Consider the following 19,901-nt stretch of genomic DNA (forward strand, 5'->3'; position numbering starts at 1 on the left):
TTCGCGCCTGCACAAGTCTCTGCTGCTTCCCCTGTTATTTTTTTTTAGCTGAGTGTTATGCTTATTTATTTTACACATGATCCTAATATAGCTATATGGTTGATATGACTCATGCACTGTAATTTAAGCATCGATTTTGGACTGTTTGGTGGCGATTTATCAGTTGGCCTCTTCTTTATTTTGCTTTTGTTTTTTCTAGCATTTCTCTGGATAATAATACTTTGGGTCTCAAGAAAGAGAAGAGAGAGGCGGGGTAGGAAAGAAGAAATAAAAATGTAAAGCTAGTCTCCCTCATAAGATATTTTAGGTAGTTAAACCACCTAAAAAAAACCCTGAAGTTTCTTTATACTCACTTTCTGAAACTATCATCATCTGTTATATTCTCATTTTGAAATAACTGGCATAAGTCTTGATACAGATACTGGCAAAAGCACATAACTTAGTTAGCTTTCTTCTAGCTGTTCCAAACCCATTTCTTCACAGTGTGAGGTAGAAAAGCAAATTGCACCACAGGGAGGAGTACATTTGGAGACAAAAAGAATAAAAGTGACTTCCCAGAACCCTTCTTTCAAGTCCAAAGGATTTGGTTTAGTGATCTTTTGTACATGCTGTCTGAAGCTCTGCTGGAGGATGGGGGCTGGTGTGTATGTTAATGTAATAGGTTAGTGTTAGTAAGTATTACCAAACACATCCACCCAGTACAGGTGCCAGGCTTTTGCTTAAGAACACTAAAAGAAAATTCTTCAGTAATTAATGAGATTTTCCCTAGAAAACCTCAGAACAAAGACAAAAACTGTGGATAATATAAAGTAAAAACATATATGTATATACACCCATATATGTATATATAATACACATATGTATATATGATATATACACTTAGCTGTATATATCATATATACATACATATGTAATAATACATATATATTATTTTCTGTGAGTTTTAGAGTTCAAGACAACTGCTCATAGATTTAAGCCATTGTATTCATTCATGAAACAAATATTTATTAATACCCTACTATGTGCGTGGCAATGAGCTGGTGGCTGAGTAACTGTACTGGCCCCGAGTTCGTTCATTTTATTCAATATTGATTGAGCAGCTACAATGTGGCAGGCTCCTGTAGATCCTAGACATGTAAACAGATGAAAGCCCTTCCCTTAAGCTTCATGGTCTTTAGATTTTAGTACAGGAAAACATATTAAAACAAAAACCAAATAAATAAATAGTATGTTATATGGCGGTAAGTGCTATGAAGAAAAGTAAAGCAGGAAGAAGAAAGACGAGTTGGAGGGGTTCGATTGGTATATTATTTTAAGGAGGGTGATCAAGGAAGGCTTCACCAACAAGATGTCATCTAGGCAGAGACCCAAAGCAAACGATTTAAGTGAGCCATCCAGTATCTGGTGATACAATGTTCCAGGCAGAAGGAAGGACAACTGTAGAGGTTCTGAGGCAGACAGACATGCACTTGGCCTGTTTAAGGAACAAGAGGCTGCCAGTGTGGCTGGAATTGCGAGCACAAAGCAGGGCAAGTGGAAGAAGAAGAGGTAAGTGGGGAGGTGAAGAAGGGTGTGGAGTATGACAGGAAAAAAGGAGTGAAGGATGACTCCAAGGTTTGTGGGCCAAGAAATTGGAAGGATGAAGTTCCATTTCCTGAAATAAAGAAAGACTACAGGAAAAGCAGGTTGGAGAGTAGGGACCAAAAACCAATTTTGTGCAAGATAACTTGGTAATATCTTTTAAACATGCAATGGAGATGCTACGTGACCATGGAGTGCAAGAGTCTGGAGTTGAGGGCAGAAATTCAGGAAAGAGGTACAAATTCGCAAATTTGTCAGTATAAAGGTGCTATTTAAAGCCACAAGATTGGATGAGTTCACTTGAAGACAGCATAGACGTAGGAGTACCCTGAACTCTGAGGCACTTTAAATAGTTGGGCTGATGAGGTAAAAACGAGGGACGGAGATTGGAAAGGGGAAGTAGGAGGAAAACCAGGAAAGTTTAGAACCCTGGAAATTGTGCAAAGAAGGTTTTTTGTGGAAAACGGGATTGATCACTTATTTCAAATGTTGCAAATAAATACGATGAGAACTGGGAACTGGATTTGGCAGTGTGAAATTGTTGGCCGAGTGGTGTGGATGGCAGCGTGGATGGAGTGGGCTTAACAGAATAGGGAGGGGTGGCAATGCAGAGAGTCAATCTAGGCTTTCAAGCTATTATCAAATGGTTCTGAATCACATACAATTCATGGAGACAGGCCCATTATAAACATTTATCCGTCATCATTTGGTCTGAAGATAACATTGTGAATCACACAAATCTAATGACATATCCAGCTACTATTTAGTAGTGTACCAAATATGGTTTAAATGCACAACGCTGTGAGAAACAGAACTAGAACAAAATGACAGAAAGTTGTAAAGTGAGTGGGAGCAATAATGTGGTGAAGCATTTACTTAAGTGTTTTTTAACAGAAAAATTTCCTTTTCTTTTTTCCATTTCTTCTCTTTCTGTTAGATCTTGATCTCCACTCCCCATAGGGAAGGTAAACCAGAGCACAGATGCAAATAGAAACCACATATCGTCATTCCTACATTTTAACAGACAAATGTCTTGGTTTTAACAATTAGAGTCTAACAAGAACCCTCTGCTCCCCCAGTTCCCAAACAACCCCTTTCTCAGAGGCCTGAGAAAAACACCCTTTCTGGACTAAGAAGAGAGGAGAGTTAGAAAAGCAAGGAAGAGAAATTTTGATGTGGATTTATACCCCCTCCCTCTTAGGCTGAGCCAGTGACCCAAGACTAAAGAAAAAGAAAGACACAGAGCAATTCCTGGTTAACTCTGAAGGAGTTTGAACAAGGGGAACCTCTTCTTCACAGCCTGTCAGGGCCATGAGAGATCTCACCAAATCCCCTTTGATAAGGAGGAACAAGGACCACTCACGGGATGGCCAGGCAGATGGATCTCAAACAGGGTCGCAGAGCCACTCTGCAAATGGGGCCCGGGGCGTGTCCGATGCTAGCTCCCTGGCTCGGAGGGTGCCGCAGGTGCGCCATCAGAGTCACGGGACCTGTTCACGTGCTGCAATCTGACAAGGCGATTTCAACAGCAGGTGTGCTCAGGTGCTTCAGTGGATGGCAGCACGGAGGGGCAGCTGTGTCTGATCAAATGATGAAGGTCTTCCAGCGCTTGGCGTAAGCCCTTGTATCTTATAGATCTCACACCAGGGAGTAAAGAAGCAACAGCAGAACCCCATGGTGGCTGAATTGGCCATAAACCCACTAAGAGAAATCTGAAGTTTTAGGCTGAATTCACATAAAATGGACAATTTCAAGTTTCAGGTCAGAACACAGAATAAAAGTTAAGATAGAAATTAGCTCGTTTTAAGAAAAAATAAAGTTACAATTGCTTTCCATGCCTACAGTGGTTGATTGAGAAATTTGCACCAGACACATGAACCCATAATGGCATAGACAATGTGTTTACAAGCCCTTCGGGAGAAATCGTACAAGGAAAAACAAAATACTATGCTTGGAAAGATAAAACTAGATTTCTCCTAGCTCTGTTACTCTCTTTAGAATCTCAAGAAAAGCAGTAATGCTTTTTGAGTCTTAACACTTATTGATAAAATGAAATGCCTTACAAGACTGTTGTGATTATCAAATGCCATAATGCCATAATACACAAAAGTGTTAAATAGACTTTAAATGCTTCAAAATAAAAAATGAAGGAACTGAAACCAACTGCTACAATATGCCAGGCTCCTTATCTTATGGTAAACATGATATATATTTTACATTTAATGTAATAATTTATAGTAATACTGTATTATGTTATTTTATATTCCTCGTTGGCCTGGGATAGCCATATTTTACAGATATCATTCCAGCATAATTTTTAATAATGCCCTTTTCACTCTCAAAACTTCTGATTTGCATGATAAATTACATAGTCACTCTATACATTCTTTCCATACAATATCCTTGCAAAGTAAGGTCTGTATTTTATTCCCTTTTCACTGATGAGGTAACTGAAGTTTACATGGCTTGAGTAGCTAACCTGTGCTCTCACAGCTAGTCATGCTGCCCTGTTGGAAATCAAATCTGGGACTGTCAACTTGAAAGGTCAGGCTATTCAATTTAGTGTACCATTGTGTGAGGTGCAACATGACTCTTTCCATTTGCGTTAGAACCATAGGCATGTAAAGTGGATCACTCTCTCCCAGGCACAGAGCATGGGACCCATCTAAACTGACAGCTGCGAGTTAAAAGCAGAATGAAGGCTAGGCTTTGAATTCCTGAGCAGGCAGCTTCCCGAGTCCTGTTTACTTTCAGCGATTTGGCCTTTGCGTTGGATTGGAGAGAAGTACAAACATATGCAGATTAGCCTTAAGTAAATCAACTTGGAAATATTACATTAACAACCCCTCTCTTTGGTTTCATTTTTTTTTAGGTTTTATTCAAATATTCTTAAAAGAAAAGCCTACATCTCCTTCAAACACACCTTCTTTTTGACATTCTAAAGCTTTTAATTGTGTCCAGCTTCTAAATCTAATTTAGTGAAGCCAAAAAAAAAAAAAAAATTAAGGCTATGTTTATTTCAGTTAAGCCTGGAGTAAAGGTTCATGCCAGATCTCATTTTAGCAAAATGAATTCACCATCCCCTAGTAAACATTGGATGAAACTTATAATTACGCTGGTGACAAGAAAGAATCCCTGGCCTTGGTTTGCAGAATTATATGACCTTACATTAATATTAGAAATCTAAATGATTAAAATCTAGATTTGCAAATGGACATCATTTCTATTGTAAAATTTGCTTTCAGCAAAAAAAGCATTTTGTAACAGTGTTTCACTAAAACTGTCTTTACAAGCCAAACGAGATGGGTATTTATTTGGGGGAACAATTTTTAGTTAATTCAGTACAAAACAGTCTGAATAAAGATGGAGAAAAAGTGGAATCACTTCCTAACTGTAGTTCTACATATGTATATTTATTTTCAAGAATAGTGAGGGCAGGGAAATTGAAACTTTGTTTTAAAATACATATACATATAGAATATGTATCTGAAATTATGCCCACTAATCTAGAACACCTGTTTCAAAACGTGACAACTTGTTTAGGAACATTCAAAAGCAAACACACTATTACCCCAGAATGTTCAACTAAGGATCAGAGGTGAACAAACTAAGAGGTAAATTGTAAGAAATTCGTGTATTTAGATGTTGAACCAAAAAGAGAGAGACCATGGAATTGTTTTCTACTTGGGAAAATGTATGTTCATTTAAAATGGAAAGGAATCCTTCTATGATTTCTACACAATCAAAAATAAGTCTCAGGAATTGGACAGCACATCTATGGGTCTCAGTGGATAATATTAACCTGTGTACAGGAAACACATAAAACATATATCAGATTCTCCCAGAATAACATGGAAGCGTGTCCAAATCTGGGATCTCCACTTACAGAGTGGGTAGACACAAGGAAACACTGCAGAAGTGGAAATGATGTTCATTTGCAGACCTAGATTTTAATCATTTTGATTTACAATATTTGTGTAAAGTCATATTCTGCAAACCAAAGCCAGGGAGTCTGTCTGATCAGTATAATTACATCCTTATAGCCCAGGGAGTGAGTGGAATATATTCTTCGATAATGTGAACTGAGAGAAAAAAGCCAGAGAGAGATGTTTTCCAAAAGACGAGGCTATATATAGGTGGATTCAAAACAAAACAAATTACAAGTGAACTATAGGTAATAAAGTCAGAAGACACCCAGAAGGCTAGGCAGACTGGCCATTATGGGGACTTCTGGGATTTTCAAAAGGAAGACTGGAAATGTTAATTGGAATAAAACAAGAAGGTGTGAATAAAGAAGGTAGAAAGGGGCGGGGATGAGGGTGGGAAATGATCTAGAAAACAAACAGCAAATGAAGGACTATGCCTGTGCTGGTCAGCTACAGTGAGCCTCCTGTTTCTGAAAGAACATGGAGCTGAGTGTTGCAAGAATCAAACCTAAGACACTGGGAATATATTTCTGTCCATGTAAGCATAGGAAACTTTGTAAGGAATAATCTAAGTGTATTAATTATTAAGGAATACAAGTTGTGTGCAGTGACTTGTTAAATAAGCCACTGATGCCAAGCAAGTGCAGAGACATTGAGGAGTCATGAAGTGAATGAGAAAAAGTCACTTTTATTACAACTACTAATTGCCCAGGAATTTAGAGATTTTTAAATACTCGTATATTGCAGCATCATTATTAACATGTCTATTTAGCACTGAAATTTTGGTCTGTACATGAACATCAATCATTTGGGCAACAGTTTCATTAAATTCATTTGTAGTCCTTTAACTCCTAATGTTCAATATCCAGTAGTGACTGAGAAAAACGGGGCTGTGTTTATTTGCTTATTTTTTCTTCCTGAAAAATCAAGAAAATTTTCATCTTTTTTATTACTTCATCTCAGGCTTTCCTTATATAGACTGGATTCTGATACTTAATTCTTAACATATCTTAAAATATTAATAGTAAAATGTATCTTTATATTTAAAGCCAACAAAATGTATCCACACCTACTATGAACAAAGAAAACAGCAGTGCTAGGCACTGGTGGGAGGGGAGGTGGATGATACATGAAAGCACAAGACAGAATTAGCACTCAAGGGCTTTGCAGTTCTGATGGGGAGAAAGATGTTCACTAATAACACTAGCTCATGGCAGAATGTGACCTGTGTTGCATACTGGAGGGGCAGAGTGCTACTTCTATAGAAGAGGGTGGAGACTTTAATGAAAGGAATTCTACTTCCGGGTAATTTCTCCCAAAAGATCTACTGGACAAATGCAGAAAGTTACATGCACCTAGGTGATTCCTAGGTTAATATTTAGCCTATTTGTACTAAATAGCCAACAGCTTGATTACGCTAACATGCCAATTCACATGGACACTGGATTTAGAAATGATAGAAAATAAAATACTTTCAAGAAAAGTTGTTTCTGTTCATAAATCGTGTTTAGGACCAGCCTACAGACCTCCACCATCCTCATTTCGTGCCCATGACAGACATTACTAATTGATCATGGCATACTTTCCTTTGTGCTCTACGGCCTTAGAATCCTTCCTTCCTGAGAGTTACAACTTACTGAGATGAATGCATTTGCATATCCAGGATATAGACAGTGGTTCTCCTACTACGCAGCTTTGCTCTATGAAACCCCCTGAAGGCTACTGGGGGAAAGAAGGGAGAGGGAGAGTAGATACAAGGCCAAGACTGCTCACTTTTGGAACACACCTATGATATTAGAAGGGAGCTTAGTAGTCACTTTTGGATGCAGGCACAAGGAGATATTTTGGGATCTGGTAAAGATGCGGTGATGGTATCTCAGGCGTTTTTCATTTGGGAATATTTACACAGGTTTAAACTTAGGATCTATGCATTTTTATATATTAAATATATTTTATCCTTCAATACAAATTAAACAAACAAGCAAAATAATAGCTAACCTATCAGAGCCAAAACAAGATGGAGAGCTCAAACTTTACAGACCATCAAATGTAGGCTCATATCTAGGCTCAACATTGTAACTTGCCATGTGATTTGGGCAAGTCATTGGAGCTCTCTGTTTTATTTTCATTACCTGAAACAGGGATAAAGAATATCTAACTCATAGGATTGTTATGAGGAGTAAATGGCATAATAATGAACTTAGTATCATGACTAATATATCATAATATGTTAATAATGATAACTAACATTTATAGAGTCCTTCCCATGTTCCCAGCTCTGTTCTAGGGACTTAATTTTCTCCAAAAACCCTTGTGGGGCAGGGCGTTTATTTTACAATAAAGGAAACGGAAGCAGAGACTTTCATTACTCATCCAAGATCTCTCACCTACTAGGTGGAAAAGCCAGAATTGAAATTCAAACAGGCTGCATATTAATCACCGCATTCTCATGTGTAATAAGGACCTGTTAAACAGCAGTTATTACTATTACAAGAATAAATCTTGGCAGAGATGTGGGAGGTTATAGGGAAGAATTGAGTGTGGGCTGAACTGCTGTTCTCCAGGAGGCAAAGGGCAACTCTAGGTTTAGGCTTTGAAATTCTGTGCTGAATAAATGGCTGCTATTATTATTATGCAATCTCCATACCGAATTTGAGACAGCAAATGAAAGTACATAATACATGCAATATTGTTATTTTATTTTATAAATAGAGAAAACAGCTTGTGGAAGGTTAATGCCATGCTCCTCTTTGGTTCACTAGAGGCTGCTTCTAAAATCTACCCCAGGGAAGCATTCTACCTCCGTAGGCTACGTCCACAATCAATCTTGGTTTTCTTGTGACTATGGGTGATATTTTTCCTCTGTATTTTCTACATTTTCTATAATGAACACATTAATTTTATAGTGGAAAACTGACTTTGAAAATAAAACAAAGCAAAACAAAAACCAATCTCGGTAAGGCAATAAGAACCACATGTCTTCTAAATGGAAAACATGCTTATTTCTCCTTTGTTTCGTGGAAGCAGCTTGCCAGATACACAGTCCACAGCTTTGAACCATTGACATAAACACACCCAAGCCAAGCGTTTCCACGCAACAGCCAAATTGCACCCATATTAGCAATTTGATGACTTTGAAAGTAATAAATGGTAGAAACTGATATTCACTTTGCTAGAATTCACCTTAGATACTCCTTACAAACCACAATCCAGTGGCATTTGTTGTAGATGGTAGATGTAGATACTCAAGAAACGTTGAAAGAAAACACTATTCATCCTGAGATGGGGGGGTGGGAAATGCTAAGTGGTGACAAAAGGTAGAAATCTTTCAGGTGAAATGTAATGTCCAGGAACTGAGTGGTAGTGGATCATTGTAAATCATCCACCAGAGGGCACTGCCAGAATATACAAAGTTTTCTTGGGAAACATTGAACACCCCCTAACTCTAAGCAAAGAGAGCTAATATGGTTAGCTTAACAGAATTCCACTTTTATTATGCTTCCTTTGCCTTTATAAATCAGGTCAGTCTTTTCCTCCTGATGAAGGAATTCATGAACTGCATGCTACCTTTACTGTTATGACTCTTTTAAAATTGCTGCAACCATTTGATTGTAAAAATATTTTACAAGAAATGCTGTGTTCCATGCGCTAAGTACTGAAGTTATTACCATGATGACAAGACCACCTTCTTGCCTACAGTTGGGAGATTAATAAAGGGCTTCTGAGATAACCACAAGGCACATGAAATAACTCGGGAACTATAAATTGCAGAAGGTAGATGCTGTTTCGTTTTGCACTGTTAAGTACCATTGCTGTTCACTGAAGGGAATATTACCCACAGATGTTTTGGAAAGCCATCTGAGGAAGGCGCAGAAGGTTGTACAAATAGAAGAGGCAGAAAGGAAAGCAGAACACAGCATTAGCAAAGTCATAGGAGTCAAAATTTTATTGCTAAGGAAAACTAGTGCCTTTCATTTCATATTTCTGGCTGTCCTACTGACTTGGAATGCTTCAAATGCACCAGTTCACCTGCCTTAGATATGGACCGATACTTCAGTCCCATCTGCTGTAATAGGTGGGCTTTTCATATTTTCTGAAGCTATTATCCATAGTGTTTCCCCTCTAATTTCAAAAGCCTACAGAGAAACAAAGTGGAAAAACTCTTGTTTTGGACAGAGAAGGCTCTGAAGCAAGCCACCTCCTAGAGATGGAGAGCCTCATTTTGTCCTGCCTGAGCCAAGATAGGACACAGTAGAAGTTTGCTGCAAGAACACAAACACATCAGGTTTTCATGTAGCAGTGCCCTAAGAAGGAAACTGGACGAGGATGACTCGAATTGAGGAAACCAGTCCAGCTGGAGCACCTCCCTGTGGTTTCCCATGGACTAGGAATAGAAATTTGCTCTGAAGAAATATATTTTTAAAAGTTAGCCTTCACATAGTATTTGAGGTTTCATAGAACTTTTTTGGATTGGAACCAGATCTAGCTTGCATGTTCTTAGGTATTAAAGCCTAATATTATATTACTCATTGAAAAAAATGAATTCTTTCCTCATAATAATTTTCTTCAAAAATAACACTACTTTTTACTTATATTAAATTCTCTACTGTTTCTGATGTTATGCTACTTAGGAAAATGCCATTTTCTTGTTAAATTAATATGTGCAGACAAGTATTTACTTACCACACATGAACATGACCCCCTTATAAGTCATCACTCCTAATATTTATGGTCTAAGAATGAGGTAGTTTGGGTGAGTCACATATTTAGACTTAGCAGAGAGATTAAGAAAAAAATTAGGACCACAATTTCCCTTAAGTAATGGAAAAAATGTGACTTGTTACACATTTGTTTTCTGTGTCAGTGTTTTTCCAGCCTTTCCATAGAGTCTTAAGGTCATCCAAGGTTTCTGTAGGTTTTCCTAAAAGAAAGAATGGGGGAGTTGTGATGGGTGCTTGATTTTAAATGTGATAACAATTATCTGTGACTTTTAGAGAACGCAGCTAACCACTGTGAAGGTTACTGTTCCAGATAGTGAAAAATATGAACCAACAGTATAGACTTTGAATGTTTGAAATGGATGATCTTAAATTTCTCAAATAACAGGGCCCCAGACATGCACTTTGCTCACAAAAGAGATCTTTTACCCCAATCTTTAGACATTTGCTTAAAGTGGGAGAGTCTAGTATTTATAAATAGAAGGAAAACAGTAAGATTCAGAAAAATACCATTGAGGTTCATAAGGAAATAGAAAACCACAGTTCCTGGAAAATCCAGGAATAACTGAATAACTTTTATAATATACAGAACAAGAATATTCACGGTGCATTACTTTTGGCAGCCTATCATCTAAATATGGCACCTAGAATAAATGCATTGACTGAAGGGAAATTATATGATTTGCATCAACCTTACCAATGGCTAAATCATCCTCTCTGGTGATTTTTCGAGATAGATAGTGTTATGGGTTGAATTGTGTTTCCTTAAAGGACATTGGAACCCTAATCTTAGTACCTGTGAACGTGACCTTATTTAAAAAGAAGATCTTTGTTGATGATCAAGCTAAGATGATTTCACTGGGGTAAGTCCTAAGTAATTAAATATGACTATGTTCTTATGAAATGTGGAAATTTGGACACAGAGACAGACACACACAGAGAGATGATATGGAAACATAAGGAGAACACCATCTGCAAGCCAAGGATGGCCTGAGGTTACCAGAAGCTAGGAGAGACGCAGCGAATAGATTCTCCCTTATAGACTTTGGAAGGAACCGATCCTTCTGACACCTTGCTTTTGGAGTTCTAGCTTCCAGAACCATCAGGCAGTAAATTTCTGTTGTTTAAGCCCCCGAGCTTGTGGTACTATGTTAAGGCAGTGCTAGCAAACTAGTACAGTTATATATTCTGAATTCTTGTCTTTTGGCTTGCCATTTAGCCCCCGAGTCTCCCTGGCAATCAATAGAGCACAGAAGCTTTGTTCAGATTGCCCAACCACCCGGTTCGGTTCTGGACAACCTCATACTGCCGTCCACATAAGGCAAGTTCCTTTTAAAGTTTGCCAGACCAAAGCAATTAAGAGGGCAAATCTGGTGGAAAAACTCACATATGGCATTATGAAGCCAAATATAAATTCTACTTTGATTATTGTTCCCTTTGAAGGAGAGCAGTGTCTCCAATAATCAGAAAAAGAAACAGGGATTGATTGTATTTCATTTTCTTTGAGGAATATTTGGCCAAATAGCTAAAGTAACCCGATTAATGAGAAATTTGCAGAATGGGAAAAACACTGCAATTACAAGCAGCAACCATGGACATCCACTGATAGCCAAAGAACATAGCCAGTCTTCTGGTGCGTACATGATGTGGCAGCTCATTGGTCTCCAGCCAAATAGGACAATCAATGTAGGCTGAAATCCGTCTCAGTCTCACTCAGCAATCATGTTCATAAAGACTGCCTCTGGGTCTTATTTAGGTGAGACGGCAACTTAAAGACTATTATGCAAACAGAATTTTGATAACTAGAATCTTTAAAATACATGAAACTTCAAAAGGGTCTTTCCTAATATTTGATGGAGGAGCTTTAGAATAGTTAATTTAAATGAAATTGTAGTATTGTGTATTTTCAGTTTTTAAAATGTTAAGCTGCTAAGTGTGAAGGCTTTAGACACTGACACCTCACATTGATTCTTGCTTTACAAAGAGACTTGGAAAAGAAACCAGGGTATGTATAAAATGATTAATTGGGATAAGAAACTCAGCTAAGAGATATTCAGACTGGAAAAAAAAAACTAAATAATGAATATAAAACAGGCAATTAAAAATGAAGGGAAAAAGCAGGCATAGTGTTGAAGTATATGAAGTAATCTAACACCACTGTGTTTTTTCATCTTCATTTTCCAGTGTCTATACTGCATTGTAACTTTCGGAAAAACATGCACACACCTGGTGCCACCTCGGTAGGTGTGACCAGAACCAGTCTGTTGGAAAATAAAGGATTAAAAAAATGAAATGAGAGAAAATGACACTTAAAAGGACAACTTAAGGTTTCCGCAAAGCAAATATTAAACTAAGCTGATCAACCCTCCAGCATAGTCCTTCTGAGCTGCGTTTCCACAGGAAAACGAGGGTGGAGGCAATCACAAAAGTCTTGGCTCTCATCCACCCCTGTGGCCTGCTGACACAGGCCCAGCTCCCCAGAGCACTGGGGTCGCAGTGAAGTTGTTGCCAGAAGAGCCGCTTTCATTAAAATTGAGTAAGAAGAACAGATAATGTGGTTGGGCAGAAACTAGGACCTGAAAGTGGGTGGGATTGGGGGACTCGTCTCTTCTAATTGGGAAGGCTGGGTAGGGCTGCTTGGTAGTACCTGACAATTCTCTTGTTCTAGCATTTACAGCCTTTCTCTACTCCTGGGGTCACTGCAGGGCCCCCAGGGGACTCTGAAAGCAGCTAGTTGTTAACCAAGGTATTCTCCACTAGGGCTACAATGAAGTTTATATTCTAGAACCGGATCCTACACTCTTTTTGTGCTGTGAACCATTTGTGCATAGCCTGTGAACTATTTCTCATAATAATACTTTTAAATATATATAAAATATATGTCATTACAAATAAAATCAACTAGGTTGAAATATCTCTATAAAAATATTTAGAAATATTGATATACTGTTACAAAAACATTTTTAAAAATAAATAGGTGATAGTAATTATATTCTTTATTAATATGTTCAGTATAATCTGGTGTTGAGCTTATTAATTATGATTTCACATTAATGATGACTAAAAATAACATTTTGAGATATCAGCAACAACTGATACGAATGGAAATATCCATCATTTCTATTAGGGACAAAGTCACAGGTATTGCTACACTGTAGAATTGTTTCTACATTTATCATGGAAGGCAGTGCCAAATGCCATTTAAGGGTGCGTGGAAATGAAGATGAAATGTTTTCCCATACAAGTCCACAGACCCCCTGAAATCTACCTGTGGACCCTTTGCTGGATCTGGGGTTCAGGTTAAGAACCCTGCCGTAGAGGCTTACCCATTCTGATACGGAAGTTTACCATAAATACCACATCAGCTTTCATGCAATTGTACAATCACCAACTTTTAAAATAGTGTCAATTTAATCTCTATCTCTCTGATGATACAGAAATCACTTCAAAATTTTCACAAGAAGTAACATTGTGAGTATCAAAACATTTGACCTGTAGACTTGAGGAATGCTTGTTAATGAAATCTCTAGGTTCAGAAAATCTCTAATAGTTGTTAGTATTTTCTTTCTAAACAAGAATGTACAACAAATTGTGCAAGAGCCGAATGGTATTATCATTGCTTTGCGAGTTCTCAGGAGAAAGAAGTAGAGTGATCAATATAATCAATAAAGCAAGACAGTTTAAGCTTAGTCAGACCCTGAAGTCAGGCACATTTTCGTGCAAATCTCAACCCTACTACTCATGCAAATCTCAACCCTACTACTCACATTTGACAAGTTATTTACTTCTCTAAACCTCTAAACCTATATCTGAGCTACAAAATAGGGATAAACATAGTGCCTATCTCATAGAGATATTGAGGGGATTAAATGAGGTAATATATGATAAAATGCTAACTCAGGCTTTGTTGTTAGAGGAGCCATTGCCCTTGTTGCAAAATGGGAAAATGGAAACTATCTTCAAGTCTGTCAATCATCTCTCAGCCTGTCTTTTCTTTCAGCCTCTTTTCTTGGAGTTGCTCTAGATTTTCCACTTTAGTAGATGGCCTCTGTTTTTCATTCTGCATTGTACGAATGAAACTTGAAGAATAGACAGTTTTTGAAAAGAGACAGACTGTTCCAGAAGACAGGAGAAAACAGAAGAGGCCACTTATTTTGCATATAAGACAGATGCTCAGGGCATACCAGAATAGCTTAGAATTATTTGTAATCAGCAGATATGAGTGTAGGTCTGGTATCATCTTTAAAATGTTTGGTAATGTTGAGAAATATTTTACAATCCATCCACCCCCAGTTTTCCTATGACAAAATGTCAAGAGGGACATGCAAGAAGCTTGAGAACTAGCAAGTAATTTTTCATATGAATTCCCACTAGTTGGGACTGACTTGAAGGATGTAATTTATGGCCACTCTTGGGAAATGACCATGAAAATGTAGTGTTAAAGCTTGTCAGTTGCTTCCTGTCCCCTAAAGTGGTAGCGATAACTTACCAGAGTGTCCCATTTTTACTCCTTTTGGTTCCCACATTATACTTACAGATACAAACAAATAAAAACAATACAAACATGAAAGATAACCCTAACTTCAAAGCACACAAAGATAACTGATGACTAGGAAATAAGAGCTTTGGCTGCTTATTTGAATAAGCCAGGCTTTTCTTTTCCATCACAGTGAAATGTAAATGGCTACCTTTACTGATGAGAAAATTTTGCTTTTCAACATTTTTTTGTCACTCTTTTGGACATATTTTCAAATGTAGAAAAAAGCTATGAGGAAAGATTACATAACTCTCATATTCTGTTTATCCAGATCCACAAACTGTTTATACATTTTTCCCATTTGTTTTATCATTCACTCTCTCTTCTCTCTATACATATATAAATATATAGTATAAATAAATACATATACACACACATATTCACATTTTTCTGCACCACCTGAGAATAAGTTAGAGACATTTTGCCTCCTTACCGTTAAGTGTTTCAATATCTATACCTCATAATAAATATATTTTGTAAGATAACAAAAATATAGTTATCAACATCAGAAAATTTAACATGATGCAATAACATTATCTAATCCACAGTCTATATTTGAATTTCTTCAATTGTCCCAATAATGTCCTTTCTAGTCACTTTCCTCTCCTTGGTCCAGGATCTGATGTAGGACTGAACATAGCATTTAGTTGTTACAACTCTTTACACTCTTTTAAATTGGAATAGTTCCTCAGTTTTTGTTTTGTTTTGTTTTTGGTTTTGGTTTTTTTTTTGAGTTGGAATCTCACTCTGTCATCCAGGCTGGAACACAGTGCTGTGATCTTGGCTCACTGCAACCTCGACCTCCTGGGCTCATGTGATCTTCCCACCTCAGCTTCCCAAGAAGCTAGGATTACAGGCACACACCACCACACCTGGCTAATTTTTGCATTTTTTTAAGAGATGGGGTCTCACTGTGTTGCCCAGGCTGGGATCAAACTCCTGGGCTCAAGTGATCCACCTACCTCAGCCTCCTAAAGTGCTGGGATTACAAATGTGAACCACTGTGCCTGGCCTCTCAGTATTTTTTTTTTTTAAGGATATTTCAACTTTGCCATTTTTGGAGAGTATAAGGAATTTTGAAGAGTGCACAGTTTTTGAAGAGAGACAGACTAAAATGTCCCTCAATTGTCTAATACTTCCTCATAATTAGATTCAGATTAGGTATTTTGGAGCAAAAATGCTAGAGTGATGTGTGTCCTTCTTAGTGCTTCATATCAGGAGGCATATGTTGTTGGCCTATCCCATCATCGGTGACATGAACTTTATTTTATTAAGGTGGCATTTTTTTTAGAATTTTCCACTGTAAAGTTATTATTTTTCTATCTGGTAATTAATAAGCAATTTGTGAAAGATATTTTGAAACTGTGTAAATATCCTGGTCCTCACCACACTTTCACTCATTAGTTTCAGCCTCCACTGGTGGCTCCTACCTGAATCAATTATTTTGATAATTTCCGAATGATAGTTTTCGAACTTGTCATTTCTTCTGCCTTTATTGGTTGATATTCTATTGTAAGAAAGAACTTGTCTTTCTCCCCATTGATTTTTTTATACACTTACTGTTTATATCAACAGGGACCTATGTATTCTTTGTTTTTGTTCAATGGATTGTGATCCATTACTGACATTATTTACTTTGTCTCAGTGAGACAAAGTAAAGCCAGTGAGAGCCCTTTCAAGCTGGCTCTTGTGCCCTCTTGGCAAGTCCCCACCATTTGTGGTGTAAAACCACAATAGTACTTCATGCTTTTGCCTTATTTTTTTGCCTTACTAGTACAGAAATATATTTTAGTTCTTACATAAAGATGATTCTTTTCTTTTACAGAAGGGAGAATTATTATTGATTTAACTATATATTTTAAACTTCATATTTGGCTTACCAGGATTTTTGGTTTTTAAATAAAAGTTTTTGATTTGGACACATATACATTTATTGATACAATTTAAAAAATCTTAATGGAAACAAAACAAACAACAACAAAAAATTCCAACCAAATTTATCTTCCAAACAATGGAAAAGGGTGAGATTTAATGCATCTTGGCCTAAGACAATTGAGAAAATTTTGATATTCCATTGTCAATATAAGAAGGAAGACAGCAGTAGAGATTATCATACATTTTGGAAAATAGAGGGAAAAATGAACACAACCATTTAGTATCTATACCAAATTTCCACTTGTATAAAACAGCAAATCTGTTTCATTATAATAGTTAAGTACAGTTCTCCACAGTTGAGCAGTTTTTATTTGTACATGTCTATATGTGTGCGTATATATATGCACACATTTTGGTCATTTTTTGTTTTGAATTCTTCTCTTGATATTGTACTGAAAAGAGTAGTGTTAGATGGTGTATTTCATGAATTCTAAGTACAGAGCACTGTGACCCTCGCTGGGCAGCATGGTAACCATGCGTGGGTACTGGCCGCTTGACCAGCTGAAATGAGGCACGCAGGGATTGCAGCAGGGGCAAGGCATCTCAGGTGCAGCTGAAACAGGGCTTTTAAGAAAACTTTTGCTAAGCATTTTTCAAAACTTTTGTTAAGGGCTCCATCTATAAAGGAAACAGGAAAAAAATCACACAGCAGAAGGTATGCAGAATTTGGAGTGTAGCCTTAGATTTCATGTCTAAAATAGAAATGACAGTAATATTTACATTATTTATCCCACAGGGTAATTTTAGTGATCAAAAGAGATACTGCCACGATAAAATACTTTGCATATGAAAAATAATTATATTAATTATGATCATGCTTTGTTCAAGGCATTACATAGAATGCTGGAAGTCAAGAATCAATGCATCCCCACAGCTTGGATGGCAGCATAGTGGAGGTGGAAATGTAAGAACTGAATTGGAAAAATACATCAGGGGTTGCTCAGCAAGCATTAAAGCCTTAGGGAATAATACTCGGAAACAGCGGCATCGGCTGGGCACGGTGGCTCATGCCTGTAATCCCAGCACTTTGGGAGGCCGAGGCAGGCAGATCCCCAGGTTAGGAGATCAAGACCATCCTGACCAATACGGTGAAACCCCATCTCCACTAAAAATACAAAAATTACCCGGGTGTGGCGGCGTGTGCTTGTAGTCACAGCTACCCGGGAGGCTGAGGAAGGGGAATTGCTTGAACCCAGGAGGTGGAGGCTGTAGTGAGCCGAGAGAGCGCCATTGTACTGCTGCCTGGGAGGCAGAGTGAGGCTCCATCTCAGGAAAAAAGGAAAAAAAAAAAGAAAAATAAAAAAAGAGAGAAACAGGGGCATCACTTAGTGTTGAGCTCTATCTAGTACAAATAAGGTATGCCACTGTGTCTGTCACACAATATAATCTCTATGTATGGACCAACCCAAGGAAAACATCAGTCAATAAGTGTATTCTTTGGAGAACGTTCATCTTCTCCTTAGGTCCTCTCCTGTCTCAGGAATAATAAACTATTTCCTGAAAGCCCCTTGTATGGTGCACAGACCTGTTCACCAAACACTCTGGACCTCCCTTCCTCCTTCTTCCCATTAACATTTTGCCTGTTCAGGAACCAGCCAGATCCCCTTCACTCACCATGAATAGCTGATGTACTCAATTAATTCTCGCGGAAGCACATGCATTTTAGAAAGCAATTTTGGAGACTCAGTCATTCACTTGATTGATTATTTATCAAGCACCTATTCTGAATCAGACCCTATCTTAGGAGCCTGGATTTGAACCACACACAAGACCTATGGTCTCTGCCTTCATGCAGGTTACTATCTGGTGGTAAGGATATATAATTAAAGAATCAATACTAACAATACTACTACTAATAACAACAACAAACCATATTATTGACCATTTACCATGTGCCAAGCACTGTTGTAAGTATTCTGCATTAAAAATCCTCTTCCCAAAACATATGAAGTATATTCTGTTATTATTCCCATTTCACAGGTTTAAAAATTAAGTCTTGTGAAGCTTAAATACTTTTCATACAGTTACCAAGAGGCGGAGGCAAAATTTAAACCCAGTATCTTCAGTACCTGTACCCTTGGGTAAGGAGATTCGAGAGCATTGTAGAAATATACTCTAACTTAGACTAGTGGTAGGAATGGAAAGTTTCTCTGAGGAAGTGTTGTCTAAAGAAAGACTTGAAAAATGAGACTACTACCTTAATCAAAATGAATCTCTTATGAATTTCAAGATACTTACACAGAACAAGAGCAAAGCAATGGGAAGAGGAATGTTTGAGGGCTAAAGGACCCAAATCTCATTGCTGAAATGGTAGGCTACTCTGGTTATACACTGAGTGAACCAAGGCCCAGGCACAGCCCTGGCCAAGGACTGCTGCCAGGACAAAGTATGGTTTGGGTCAATCAGAATAGAAAAAGAAATCAGGAGATCAAATCTCACAATATATCAGATAAATCCTCCAGCTAAGAGGGTTGGGGAGAGCTTGGGCACATAAATATTAACTATACAGGCTTAAAATCCATAATTAAGAACCCCATTAGAGTTTTCTCTCATTCTTAGAGATAGGTCCTATAGCATTGCTTTTATGATGAAGGAATGATTAAGATCCCTAATTATCATACATGTCCCATTATACATAAGCATCATACATTCATTGGTCAAAAACATAAATGGTAATACTATGGATGGGAGTACTGAAGTGAGAAAAGACAGCAGAGAAGCTTTTCTTCTGTATACATGAAGAGATCTTTTGTTCTCAAGGAAGGAAAATAAGGCATGAAGAATTTTTTAAAAACACAACCAAATAAATTTACGGTGTGATTTCAGCTTTATGTTTCTGCGTTCTTAAAGATGACCTGGTCCAATTCCCTTATTTCACAAATGTGAAAATTATCTCAGAAAGATAAACTTGCCTATCATCACACAGCTAATTCCTGCCACTGTGAAAAATGGAACCTAGACCTCCTTACAATATTGCTCTAGACCTTAGAGTCCTATAACATACGTTTATATTGTGAAGAGTTTCCATTCTTCCTATTAGCAATAGCTTTTATGGGGATGTTCATGTTAAGCCTAGATTTTTGCTAAGAATTTTTATGATCTTTGCTGAAGCAATAAGAGTATTACTTGCCCTTGAGCCCCTGGTTGTGTTAATGAGGATCCCTAGTTTCAACCTTTTGTTGAAACATCACAGAATGTAGGTGG

The 19,901-nt window shown here is 37.6% G+C and overlaps 1 protein-coding gene and 1 long non-coding RNA gene across 3 annotated transcripts in view; one reads left to right on the top strand and one right to left on the bottom strand.

The window, feature by feature from the left end:
* The window catches only part of RERG (RAS-like, estrogen-regulated, growth inhibitor), a 125,832-nt gene that overhangs the window by 42,946 nt on the left and 62,985 nt on the right, over window positions 1–19,901 (bottom strand). The window lies entirely within an intron of this gene.
* Window positions 9,134–12,497, top strand: LOC105520583. The gene is made up of 3 exons (XR_001003157.1): window positions 9,134–9,281; window positions 11,445–11,546; window positions 12,410–12,497. It is a non-coding gene; the product is annotated as an uncharacterized LOC105520583 (long non-coding RNA).

The sequence above is a fragment of the Colobus angolensis genome, unplaced genomic scaffold, assembly GCF_000951035.1.
Source record: "Colobus angolensis palliatus isolate OR3802 unplaced genomic scaffold, Cang.pa_1.0 Scaffold11, whole genome shotgun sequence".
NCBI classification, from domain to species: Eukaryota; Metazoa; Chordata; class Mammalia; order Primates; family Cercopithecidae; genus Colobus; species Colobus angolensis.